This window comes from Mauremys mutica, chromosome 11 (genome assembly GCF_020497125.1).
Source record: "Mauremys mutica isolate MM-2020 ecotype Southern chromosome 11, ASM2049712v1, whole genome shotgun sequence".
Lineage (NCBI taxonomy): Eukaryota > Metazoa > Chordata > Testudines > Geoemydidae > Mauremys > Mauremys mutica.
The window spans coordinates 37,386,655-37,399,046 of record NC_059082.1 but is presented as its reverse complement, the minus strand read 5'-3'; the positions used below and the strand labels follow the sequence as shown (position 1 = coordinate 37,399,046).

Genomic DNA, 12,392 nt, shown 5'->3' with positions numbered 1-12,392 from the left:
GCAGGCAGCTGTCTAGGGAGGAGTTTGCAGTGGCCCTAGCATCATCAGTGATAGCCTGGGCCACACAACCCTGTCCCACAGCCATGACTCAGTTTGGGGATCCCATATACATTGGCAGGACCCCATTACAGGCTCCCAAAAGCCAAGGGGGCAGTTAAAACCTGTGATCATTCAGGGAGATGAGAATGACAGAGCTGTATTTTTAGTGACATGAAAGATGAGATTATCCTTGATGTTTAGACATTCCCAAAATTGGGATGGTGGCAAGGGTGAGGAATGTTGGGCGCGGTACAGATGTTGTGGGACCAGAGGCATGATATGGGTGTGAAGGGTGGGGAAAGGATGGGATCCCACAATGACACAGAATCATGGTCTGACGGAGAATAAGGATTTGGCCAGAGTGTTTGGAAGAAGACAGCAGTGACAAAGATAGAACTAATTCTGCCAACCCCTGGGCTATGGGACCCAGAGGATGTAGCCAAATCCAGAAGTGAAATCCTGCCCTCATTGAAATCAATGGGAGTTTTACAGTTGTCTTCAGTGGGGTCAGGATTTCACCCCAGGAAACTTCTCCTTAGTAGAGCTGTTACCCCCCCAAACAGAATCTGGGTGCCCCCAGAATAGCTAACCTATTGCCCCCTCCTGGGTTTTCCAAGGGATCCCCTAAAACAGTGCACCTGTTATAACCAATCTGTTCTCATTAGGGATGGGTCTCCATAGTGGCCAAGGAATATCTTAGGCTTGCCTGGGGTTCTGTTTCAGAAGCTCCCCAGAACATCTCAGACCTGTTACCCCCAGAGGACATGGGCACAACTGATAAATGATTGATGCAAGCAGTATGCTTTTCTAAAACAAGACACCTTTCTATTGGTGCTAACCACAACCCTGACACAGTAACAATCTAAAACACAAATCCCTTACAACATGTTAAAGAGCACCCCAAACTGCAATAACAGAGTTGAGATGATCCTAGGTGACTGCTCCCCACTTCAAATGGCCAGCCTTCCACAGGTTGCTGACAGCAGTTTGTAACAGTCTTTAGGTGTTCATTAGGACAGGTCTTATCTCCCTCTGGTCTTCTTTCTCTCTTCTTAACTGTCTCCTCAACTGACACACTGACCTTTATACCGTTTTTCAATTCTATTTTTAGACACATGACATCATCCTAATTGCTTATCTTCTTTGGCTAATTGACAGTTCTGTTTTTAGACTCGCAACCGTTATTTGATCTGCTGAGTCACTGTTGTTTACCACCTTTCCCCCACCAATTCTATACTTAGCACTATGTGACCTGCAGCTTCCATCTGGTGATGGAGTGACTCTTGCTTATTCAAAATGGAATCCATGGATTCAAAATGGAATTTGGGGACTTCAAAATGGAGTTTCTCTTGTACCAGAGCCTGTTGAGAAGGAGACACAATGTAATGTCTGTATTTTGACCTATAAATCTTTTACCCCCAAATCAGGGATATTGCAGATTATGTATTCCTTATGCCACCTGATCTTAAACCAAACTTCGCACCCCTCGATAATCTGTACATTATTCCCTGGTAACCAGAAACTTCTATGCTTAAACACTGTACCTTTTATTTTTTTAAATTCTGTCACGGTTGAGTAGCCAGGGGGCAGCAGTTTTGCCTGTGTATCAGGGGCTGTGCTAGAGAAGATGTGCCTGATGAAGGGAAGAATGTTCCTCTCTCTATTCCTTTACAGGAAGAGCCCAGCTCTGCTTCTGCCTCTTGCTGAGCCACTGGGTTGCCAGCTCAATGCTTTCTCAGGGAGAGAAGAGAGGCTGCTGTCCTCGTGCAGGTGGCTCAGACCTGCAGCTGCCTGTGGTGCATCTCCTTTGGAGTGTAGCTGATGGTCCTGGTGCCAGGCTGGGAATAGCTTGGGTTCAGAGTCTGGATGTCATTGGCAGCACCAAACTGAAGATGAAACTTTGATAGAGGTAGTAAGAAAGAGTGGGGAGAGAGAGGAGGGTGTGCTGAACACAGAACAATAACATATTGTCTTTCTACACAGCCAGCCATTCATCCACCCAAGGATTACTACATACATTCTAAATGCTAATGGACTGAGCCTCCCAGCAACTCCTGTGAGCTGGTATTATTCCAACTTTATAGATGGGGAAACTGAGGCACGGAGTGTCTGTGACTTGCCCAAGGTCACCCAGTATGTCCAAGCAGAGCTAGAAGTCTTAACTTCCACTCCTTGGGTTTAGTCATGAGGTCATGTATACAGCATGGGTTTAGGAATATAGGAATTGCCTGACTGGATGAGACCCATGGTCCATCTAGCCCAGTATCCTGACAGAAGACAAACCAGCTGCTTCAGAGGAATGTTCAAGAAACCCTGCAGCAGATAGATAGGAGATAACCTGGCCCCAGGGAAAGTTCCCTCCTAACCCCCATTAGTTAGACGTTGGTTATGCCCTGAAGCATGAGGATTTAGATTCCTTGTTTTGCTATTCTTTGCTAATCCTTACTATTATAACTCCAGCTGTTCTTGTGGATCTGGCTTTAGGCTATAATGAGCCTAGAAGATTAGCTAGGAGGTATTTAAATAACCTGGAAGAATAAACTGTCGATTGCCAGTAAATGGAAATATTAGTGGGTTTTCACTTGTTTGTTCATACAAGAATTATACATAAATCACTCATCTGAATCCCCTGGTACCATCAGTTCTAACTGATTTCTCATGTACAGTGCCTAGCACAGGCCTGGCTGGGGTCTCTAGGTACTATAATGCAAACATTAAATGTAATGTAAGGATGTGAAATGGAACCTGTTTAATACTCTTGGTGATGAGGTCCATGTAATTACCTGGATGGGTGGCCAGCTGGCTGGCCAGACTTCCTGAAACAACACACCCATCTCTGATATTGTGTGCAATCACATGGAGCACTCGCGTCTAGCCTGTCGGCAGTATGATTTCCTCCAGCATCCTCATGGAATGCTAAGATGGATTTAGCAGACAGAACAGTAATTTAGTCCTTTTCTCTCCACAGCAAGTTGATTCGAAGCGGATAACCCCACAGATGCTGTCCCCTCATGGTGAGCTGGTCAGCAGCAGGATTTTGATCTCTTATTGGACTATTTGACCACCAATTTGTTCTAACCTAATCGCTAGGCCAGCACTGACAGCCATGCATCCACTCACCTCCCCCGAAACTGTTTCAAACTAAAGCCTCCATTGTGGAGTTTTTTCTCTTCAGGTGCTTGGAAGCTGCTTCGGATGCACTTGCAGCTGAACTGGGACATCACTCTTCCTCTCCGACAGTTTCAACACCGAACACAACACAGGCACCATTAGCACTGAGTGCACAAAGCTATGTGCCTTTCCTCCCCCTCTCCTCTTCCTTGTGCATGAGTGGGAGAGAGATAAGTGCTTACATGCTTATAAGATGAATAGGTGCTGTTTAAAAAACAATGGATGACAGATAGCAAGATGGGTATGTATGGCAATAGCTGGGTAGATGGGCTTGTACAGCAACAGAAGGGTATTGATGGCAATAAATAAGGTGGACAAATGGATGGATGGATATACAGGGGATGGATGGATGGATGGAGAGTGAGAGAGAACTCACAGGAGACCATCACTTCACATTTCACTGTTCAATTCAGGCATTTTCTCACCAGACCTCCACAAATATATGAAGGGTGAAACCGCAAGGAAGGAAAATAATTGTTTATGTTGTTCCAAGATTTGTTGTAATGGCACTTAACTGAACAAAAGAGAAATCAGAATATCAGGGGGAAATGTCCTAATAACGGGGCAGACTGTGGAATGGACTCCCAAGGAAAGTGACAGAAGCTCCATCCCTTAGGATATTTAAATTTTAAGGTTTCAGAATATGCTGGAGGGGGACAATCCAGCACTGGCAGGGAGATGGAATTAGATGAGCCAGATCCTCAGCTGCTGCACATTGGAGTTGCTCCATTCCTCTTCTTTTTCATGGCAACTTGAAAAGCAACATTAAAGATGGACGTCCAGGTTTGTCATCCGCTCTATGGCTTCTGGTGACATGGAATGAATCATAGTGTTTGTCTGGAGAAGGATCTTAGTGGGCAGCAGTTCACTAGGTGTTCTGGGGTTTGGGTGTCTTCTCCATATTCACATACTGGAGTGTCTTTCATATTCCATTTGTGTAGTAGGTAATTAAAACGCCCATGTGAGTTTCTGATGCGGTTCTCTGTGATTCATTCCCTATGTGGCATGGTGAAGCCAGATGATTGATCTCTAGGATTCATGATCAGGTCTTGATTCTTGATCCTGCTGTTTTCCCACAGCCTCTGCCACTTGCCTTTTGTAGACAGTCCCAAGGTTTTAAGGTCTTTGGCCACTAACTAGAAGGGGTTCCTAGTCTTAAAGCAGCATCTTGAGGTTGGGGGTTGGGGATATTTATAGATGGGCAAGTCTGGATTCATTGTTGCATGGTTATATTCGTGTATTATTGCTGCTTTAATGTTTGCATTGAAGTTACCAAAGTGATGGCAGTCTAGGATAGCTGTGAACCTAGTCCATGGATTATCTGAAACGTCTCTTTCCACCTCTAATTTCAGTGGCTCTGCAATATGATTCTCCCAGCGATGGTACTAAAAAGCACAAAGAAAAGCACCTTGTTCTCGCCTCTCCCTGCTTCCTGCATAAGGCGCGTACTCCTCGCAGCGCTGGATTTACCCAATTTAATCCTAACATTATCTGTTACTTCCTTAATGGGTTCTGCAGGCTCCAGGCAAATCCTACCCTTTGTGCTCAATTAACAGCCTATACCTCGGAGAGTGGGAGGTAATATAAATATTTTCCATGCAGTGATAGGACACTGTTCTGTGGTGCTGTCATTATACTATTGATTTGACATCCAGGTGTTAGGAAGAGTTGTATGGCAAAAAAAATTGCAACTTTGTTTCATTTTTTTCAGGCAGGGGAGTAGTAGCCTCACCTCTAGGCTGTTCCAGCCCTCTCTGTCCCTCTCCACATACCATGTTCCACCCCGACATGGACATTTATGACCTGCTGCTGTGGGCAATATTATGAACAGCTGGATTCTTTAAAGAAGCAATTACTTCTTCACCTGCTTCCAAATTAGTTTAAGCTGCTTTTAAGCTGCAGCATAAATAACACCCCCACCCCCAATAGCTCATGCCAAATTCCAGCATTTGCAAAACTCCTGTTGTATTTTAGTCATTTATTTTTGTCAGGTCAAGCAGTAAATTCATGGAGCGTCATTGACATCAAGGGAGCTGTGCTGAATTACGCCAGCTCAGGAGCTCACCCTTAGTAAGGGACCATCACTATTTTCTTATTTGTCCACATTTTTAGACTGTTTCTGCCAGGTTCGTTCATAGTGTTGAATTCCTCCCACTCCTAATGCTTCATTTCTTAAGACCACTCTGCTGCTTGGCTGTTTAATAACCCAGTTCCAGAATTATGCTCCACTAAAGGGAAGGTTAAGATGCCATTTTCCCCTTGGAGAGGTTCTGACTGGGTCTTTTCAAAGGAAAAAATATGGGCTGTATTCCTTGGGGCATCCTTTCGTAAATGTGTGCTGTGTAAAGGTGTATTACTTTAACACTACCCTGGGTGTGGCTTCCATTCCAAAGGCATCTTGATACATAGATTCTTACACGGCTGCCATCACCATGTTGTATGAGTATCTCCCAAGATAGTATATGTGATGGCATAGTTCATTTTCTTCTCTCTCTTCCCTCCATACAACAGGGAGTGGACTTGGTCTTGTACGTTCGTGCTATTAACGTGGCATTGCTGTGGGAATCATAGAAGATTAGGGTTGGAAGAGACCTCAGGAGGTCATCTAGTCCAACCCCCTGCTCAAAGCAGGACCAACCCCAACTAAATCATCCCAGCCAGGGCTTTGTCAAGCCAGGCCTTAAAAACCTCTAAGGATGGAGATTCCACCACCTCCCTCCGTAACCCATTCAAGTGCTTCACCATCCTCCTAGTGAAATAGTTTTTCCTAATGTCCAACCTAGACCTCTCCCACTGCAACTTGAGACCATTGCTCCTTGTTCTGTCATCTGCCACCACCTTGAACAGCCTAGCTCCATCTTCTTTGGAACCTCCCCTTCAGGTAGTTGAAGGCTGCTGCTATATTCCCCCTCACTCTTCTCTTCCACAGACTAAATAAGCCCAGTTCCCTCAGCCTCTCCTCATAAGTCATGTGCCCCAGCCCCCTAATCATTTTCGTTGCCCTCCGCTGGACACGAGCCATTAATCGCTACTCATTGAGCCCGATGATCTAGCCAGCTTTCTATCCACCTTATAGTCCATTCATCCAATCCATACTTCTTTAACTTGCTGGCAAGAATACTGTGGGAGACTGTATCAAAAGCTTTGCTAAAGTCAAGGTATATCACGTCCATTGCTTTCCCCATTGAAGTGGGTTGAAGTGGATTTTGCATCATGCTCTCAAGGTCTCATTGTGGTCTCTTGGATTTTGCATCATGCTCCAGTCTTGATCTCTTCCTGGCGAGAACTCCAGATTCTTGAGCCAGCTGGGAGATCATAAAGCCGACCTATCTCCATAGATATATACATGCATATGGCACATAACCACTTCACTCATAAACATGCCACACACATACACACAATAGAACTTTTTGGGGCCGGGAAGGAATTTTCCGCCACATCAGATTGGCAGGGACCTTAATGGCTTTTCTGCCTTCCTCTGCAGTGTGGGGCATGGTTGTTTGCCTGCTGGGATCATCTGCGTATCTCTCACTAAATTCCTTCTCTGCCATTGCAGAGGCCTCTGGCATTGGTGCACCTCACGCCTTCCTGTTCGTTGCCTGGGGCATATGCTAGTTCAGCCTCCAGAGGGCTGTAATGCTTTAGTCTAACTGAGGTTCCTGGACTCTATGGGGTTTAGTGGCCTGTGATATACAGGAGGTCAGAGTAGATGGTCCCTTCTGGCCTTAAACACCTTTACTCTATGCCTACCTTCCTCCAACTCAGTGTCCAGCCAAGGACTAGCAATACACTCTGCACATAGGCACCAACTTTCCCCGGCGCCAGTGGGTGCTCGCACCACCCCCGGCCCCGCCCCAATTCCACCCTTTCCCCGCCCCCATTCCAACCAGGGGCGGCTCTAGCTTTTTTGCCACCTCAAGCACAGCAGGCAGGCTGCCTTTGGCGGCTTGCCTGTGGGAGGTCCCCGGTCCCGCGGATTCGGCAGCATGCCTGCGGGAGGTCTGCCGGTCCTGCGGCTTCGGCATACCCACTGCTGAATTGCCTCCATGTCCGCGGGACCGGCGGACCTCTCGCAGGCAAGCCATCGAAGGCTGCCTGACTGCCACCCTCACAGTGACCGGCAGAGCGCCCCCCGTGGCTTGCTGCCCCAGGCACGCGCTTGGAGTGCTGGTGCCTGGAGCTGCCGCTGATTCCAACCCCTAAGTCCTCACCCCTACTCTGCCCCCTCCCTGCCCCTATTGGACCCCTTCCCCAAATCCTCAGCCCCGCCTCTTCCCCGAGTGGGCCACGTTCCCCCTCCTCCCCCCTCCCTCCCTCCCTGCCCCGCGAAACAGCTCTTTCGCGGCGCAAGCGCTGGAGCTAGGGGGAAAAAGCAGGCACACAGCATGCTCAGGGGAGGAGGCGGAGGTGAGCTGGCCAGGGGGATGGGCAGGGAGCTGCCGGTGGGTGCTCAGCACCCACCAATTTTTCCCTGTGGGTGCTCCAGCCCCGGAGCACCCACGGAGTCAGCACCTATGACTCTGCACACAGTAAAACAAAGTGTTGGGTACTGCAGCTGGTGGGAATTTTCTTCATCAGAACACTTTTTTGACAAAATATTTTTCCCAATCAAAACAAAACTTGCAGTGAAAAATATTCATTTTGATCAACATTTTCTTTTTAACTGAAAACTAAGAAGCAAGTTTTATTATTATTACTTCTCCTAAATTAAACCAGCAAAGAGATGGGAGGAAATGGATCTCTATAAAGAGGCGTACCTGTTCTACAGCTCCCCCTTCTGACCTTGGGTGGTTTTGCAGTACCCAGCCTCAGTTTCCCTTTGCCCTGGAGTTCCTCAATAAGTCCACTGAGGCCTGAGTCTTGGGGACTAATTTATTAACATAGCTTCAAACACCGTCTCTGTCACGCCAGTCTCCCATCAGGCACAGCCCCCCGCCCCTTTCTAAGGACTCTCTACTTTGCAGCTTCAAATAGTCTGAGGTCTGGCTTCAATTGTTCCCAGCTAAACACAGGATTTCAGCCCTCCCTGCCTGCTCCTTGCTCTCTCCTCCTAGAGCCATGTGGTTACAATAGGGGCCCATCTTTATGGACCTGTGCCTCCTGGACCTTCAGGCCACTCCTTTCTGAGAGCTTCCCCAACTGCTTCCTTCAGGGGCTTTGCCCCAGCTCCTCAGCTGCTTCCTCCAACCCCTCAGGCACTTTCCCTTTAGGTTAAGCCACTGTCCAGCTGCTTTCTCTGTCTCCAGCAGCCCTCCTGTCTTTTCCTAGGAAGCCCTCGCACCACCCTTCCTGCCCTCTCTTCCCTCCTTTGAAGCCCAGCTATGTTCCCTTTCAACCCAGCAGCAGCAGGCAAGCAGTCACGGGGGCCTTCCCTTTCACTTGCAACAGCCTCCCCTCACCAGCCTGTCCCTGGGGCACTGCCAGCCAGCCCTTTCACTTCTCACTTTTCAGAGTGAGGTGAACTACTCTAAGAAGTGAGAGAAAGGGGGCGAATTCATTTCATAATGCTATTAATAAACAATTACAAGAGTGTTTTTCCCCACTCACAATTAGCACATTGAGAGACGAATTGCCCCAAATAGTTCACATTGATTTTTGGATAACTATGAAACCCTGAAAGCTCCAGCACAATACAGCAGGCTTTGGATTCTTTCCTCCTCATGGTGGTGTGGGAAGAGGTTTGTCACTTATTTTCATTTGGAGGTCCTCTACATTCTATCTGGAGCCACTCACCACCAGACAGCACAGCTACAAGCCTTCCCGCTGAAAACGGCTTGGGAGTCTGTTACTGGCTGGCAGGACTGCTAACAAGCAGGTTATGCACTCTCCCTACCTACCGCTCACACCCCAGAGCTAACTGCTCTGCCTCCATTGCATTTCTAGCTCCTTCCAGCATGGGGGATAGATCACACTAGGGATTGAGTCTAGGTCCCCATGCATCAGGCCATACGCAGCAATTAGTCACGTGGCTATAGATCCCAACTGAGGACTTTATACCAAGGTCCTAATTAATACTCATCCAAAAAACCAGGGAAACTCTCAAACAAAAAAATGTGGAGAAAAAAGAGTGAAGGTTGAAAATGTGTGTCATGGAGCCCAGGCAATATTCCACTTTCTTTACAACAATTTTACACCTTACACAAACAAACAAATGCACAAATATTAAAAAGGCTGAAAACGAATAGTAAAGGGATCCTGTCACTTCCACAATTCTGTATAATGTTTTGTCTCTATCATTCTATACCACCCACCCCGTGTAACCTACACTGTTAACCTACGCCACTAACTTACGCCACCCACCCAATCTATACTGCCAACCTAACCTATATCACCAACCCAATCTTAACTTTGCCCCCTAAAACTTGAAAGAAATAGATACAAAAATCCAAATAACAGAACCCTAGGAGATTATAAAATCCCCATTTCCTATTCAAAGGGGCCATTTTCAATACATTGTAACGCTAACATAATTGTCAACATTACCCACTTAATAAAAGCCCCAAACAATCCCCTGCAAACGTTGGTTGCTACACAACATAGTTCATTTAGATAACAATACAGATTTCCTACGTCTACATTATTGTATGTGTACACAAACTTACACCGCCATATAATCATCCCATTTCATAACAGCACAGAGAGCAATCATTCCAAGGCTAATCATAAAAACAATCAGCTACTCCACCAACACATCGCACTAGGAACAAATGTATAGAACTCTAACAAAGCTTTAATGTTCCCTAGGACAACATTCCTTACAAAACCTTTACTGCACAAGTAGGAGAAGAATCTACCAGCTTTACTCACACTGCATAGTGTCTTATTCTGTGAATGCTATTCTTAAGTGTCCTGCAATAGCATCTCGAGGTCCCAGCCAAGGAGAGGCCTCTGTTAGGCTACGTGATGAACAAACACTTAAGGAGATACAGTGCTTGCCCTGAAGAGCTCATAGTCAGAATTAGCAAGACAGACATGGGATGCAAGGAGAAGTAGTAACTTGACAAAAGTCATACAGCTGGTTAGTGAATTAGCTAGGAAGAGAACCCAGGTGCCCTGTCTCACAATCTAGTGCCCTATCCTCTGAACTGTGCTGCAATTGATTTCAATGGGCTACTCATAGATTAAGCTGCTACTCAAAGTGAGTGAGCTGCTCAGACTCTGGTCCTTAATAAACAAACAATAATATACCCGACAGGCCTTTTTTCCATTACAGGACAAATCACTGATGGTGAGCGATGAAGTCTAATCCAAACTCATTCATTGAAGTCAAAGGAAGGACTCACATTGATTTTAATGGGCTTTGGATCAAGTTCTACATGGAGCACTAGCTGAATCCTATATCTGCTTAAAACAACATAGAAATATTTAGTTGTTTTAAGGTTGCAGAATCTTTACACACAAAGGAGCAGTGTGGCTTAGTGGTTAGAGCACTACACTGGGACTTGGGAAACCTGGGGTCTGTTCCAGGATCTGTCAGGTGACCTTAAGCAAGTTGCTGCTTTGCTCTGTGCCTCAGTTTCCCCATCTGTAAAATGGGAATAAAGATACTGACCTCCTTGTAAAGCCATTTGAGATCTATTGGTGAAAAGTGCTAGATAAGAGCTAGATGTTGTTAATAATGATGTGGGCTGGACACCACTGAAACATGTTTTCAATCTTAACACTTTTTTTTAACAAACTATTTGTCTGTGAATAGATTCAGTTCCCTGTCTCAGACTGGCTGCTCTAAGCATGCAACGAGGAGGAGGGGCTTTTTACTAGCCGTTGGCTCATAATCTTGGCACCAATTCCCCTTCTGACAGTGTTCTGGGCTTTGCTCATTTCAATTCTCGTGCTGTTCTTTAAGAACAAAACTGGCATCAGGGAGAAAGGAAGGAGACAGGTTGCTAAGCTCCTTCCTCAAATCCACAGCAGTTTTTTCTTGCTTCATGCCAGGGCTTTCTGTAGGATGCCTTGATTTATAACCCAGCATGTTATGATGAAGCCAGCCAGAGCAATTCCTGCTTCCTGGACCCTCTCAGATCTCACTAATGATGTATTAATATGCCCCATCTTTTCTGTATTGGCTCTCCCTTCCAGCCAAAGGGCCCACTGCCTCATAAATGCTTCCTCTCTACAGACTTCTCATAGTGAATTCAGATCTTGATGCTCTCTCTGTCTACTTGGCCCTGTGTGGGGAAACAGTAACATTTCAGAGAAAGCTCTGATAGAGGCCTTGGGCTTAACCTTCCTTCATAATATGTAAATGGGGCTTCCAGGACTACTCTCGTACGCCTTCCGATGTCACCAATATGTGACCTGAGCGGTCTCTGTTTGTCCAGAAGACCTGTGAGACCCACCGTTTTCACAGCCAGTAGGCCTGCCAATGAAGGCTTCTCAGACTACAATATTTCTACAACCCAAATCTTATCCCTACAGCCTGGCTGAGTCTCACCACAGTCTCCTCATCTCCTGTAGGAGTCTTCTCTGTTGCAGGTTGATCCTACAGCTGTGAAAGAAAACTGACCAAACCCCTTTTTTCAGTGGAAAATGCAGATTTAGCAGCACTGAAATGGCTCACAAATTCGTGCTGGTTTGTTCATTTTCAAGAAACCTAAAAAGTAAAAATTTTGAAATTAAAAAAAATTTTGTTCAAAATGACTTTTCTTGTACATAGATCCTTTGATATTTCATTTGACCCAAAATGATTTTTTTTTTTACTTTTTGAAATTACCTGTAACCAGAAAAATCATTTTTTTGCTCAGCTCTAGTTGATCCTTTGCTGCTAACTCTCCAACTGCCTGGAAAAACCCACCTGTCTCCCTCAATGTCATTCACCCTGCTTTTTAAATTGCAATTTACCACCTACCTCTTTTCCATTGCCTTCAACCAGTGAGCAGTCCCCACACCTGCATTCTTACCAACTTTGCAGGCTCCTTAGAACACAACCTTTCCAAACTGAGGTGTATCATACTGATGTCACACCAGTTTCTGCTCCCAGAAAATCTGCCTCTTGTTCCACTTAGCACCTCACATGCTGTATAATGAGGACCCCCCAAATTTGCCAGCCATAAACTCACTCTGGAGAGCTGACAGACGGGTAATATGTCTCTGAAGTATGCATGACTGCAGCAAATCAGCAAACATTAGAAACAGTTGAGGCTAACAGTTCTAACTCCCTGCTCTCAGGAAGTGCCTGCTCC

General features: G+C 46.0%; 1 long non-coding RNA gene across 1 annotated transcript; it reads right to left on the bottom strand.

The window, feature by feature from the left end:
* Positions 1-645: 645 nt before the first annotated feature.
* Positions 646-12,004, bottom strand: LOC123344723. The gene is made up of 4 exons (XR_006572635.1): positions 11,924-12,004; positions 11,645-11,803; positions 1,584-1,937; positions 646-1,400 (listed from the first exon to the last, which is right to left on the bottom strand). It is a non-coding gene; the product is annotated as an uncharacterized LOC123344723 (long non-coding RNA).
* Between the last annotated feature and the right edge of the window lie 388 nt (positions 12,005-12,392).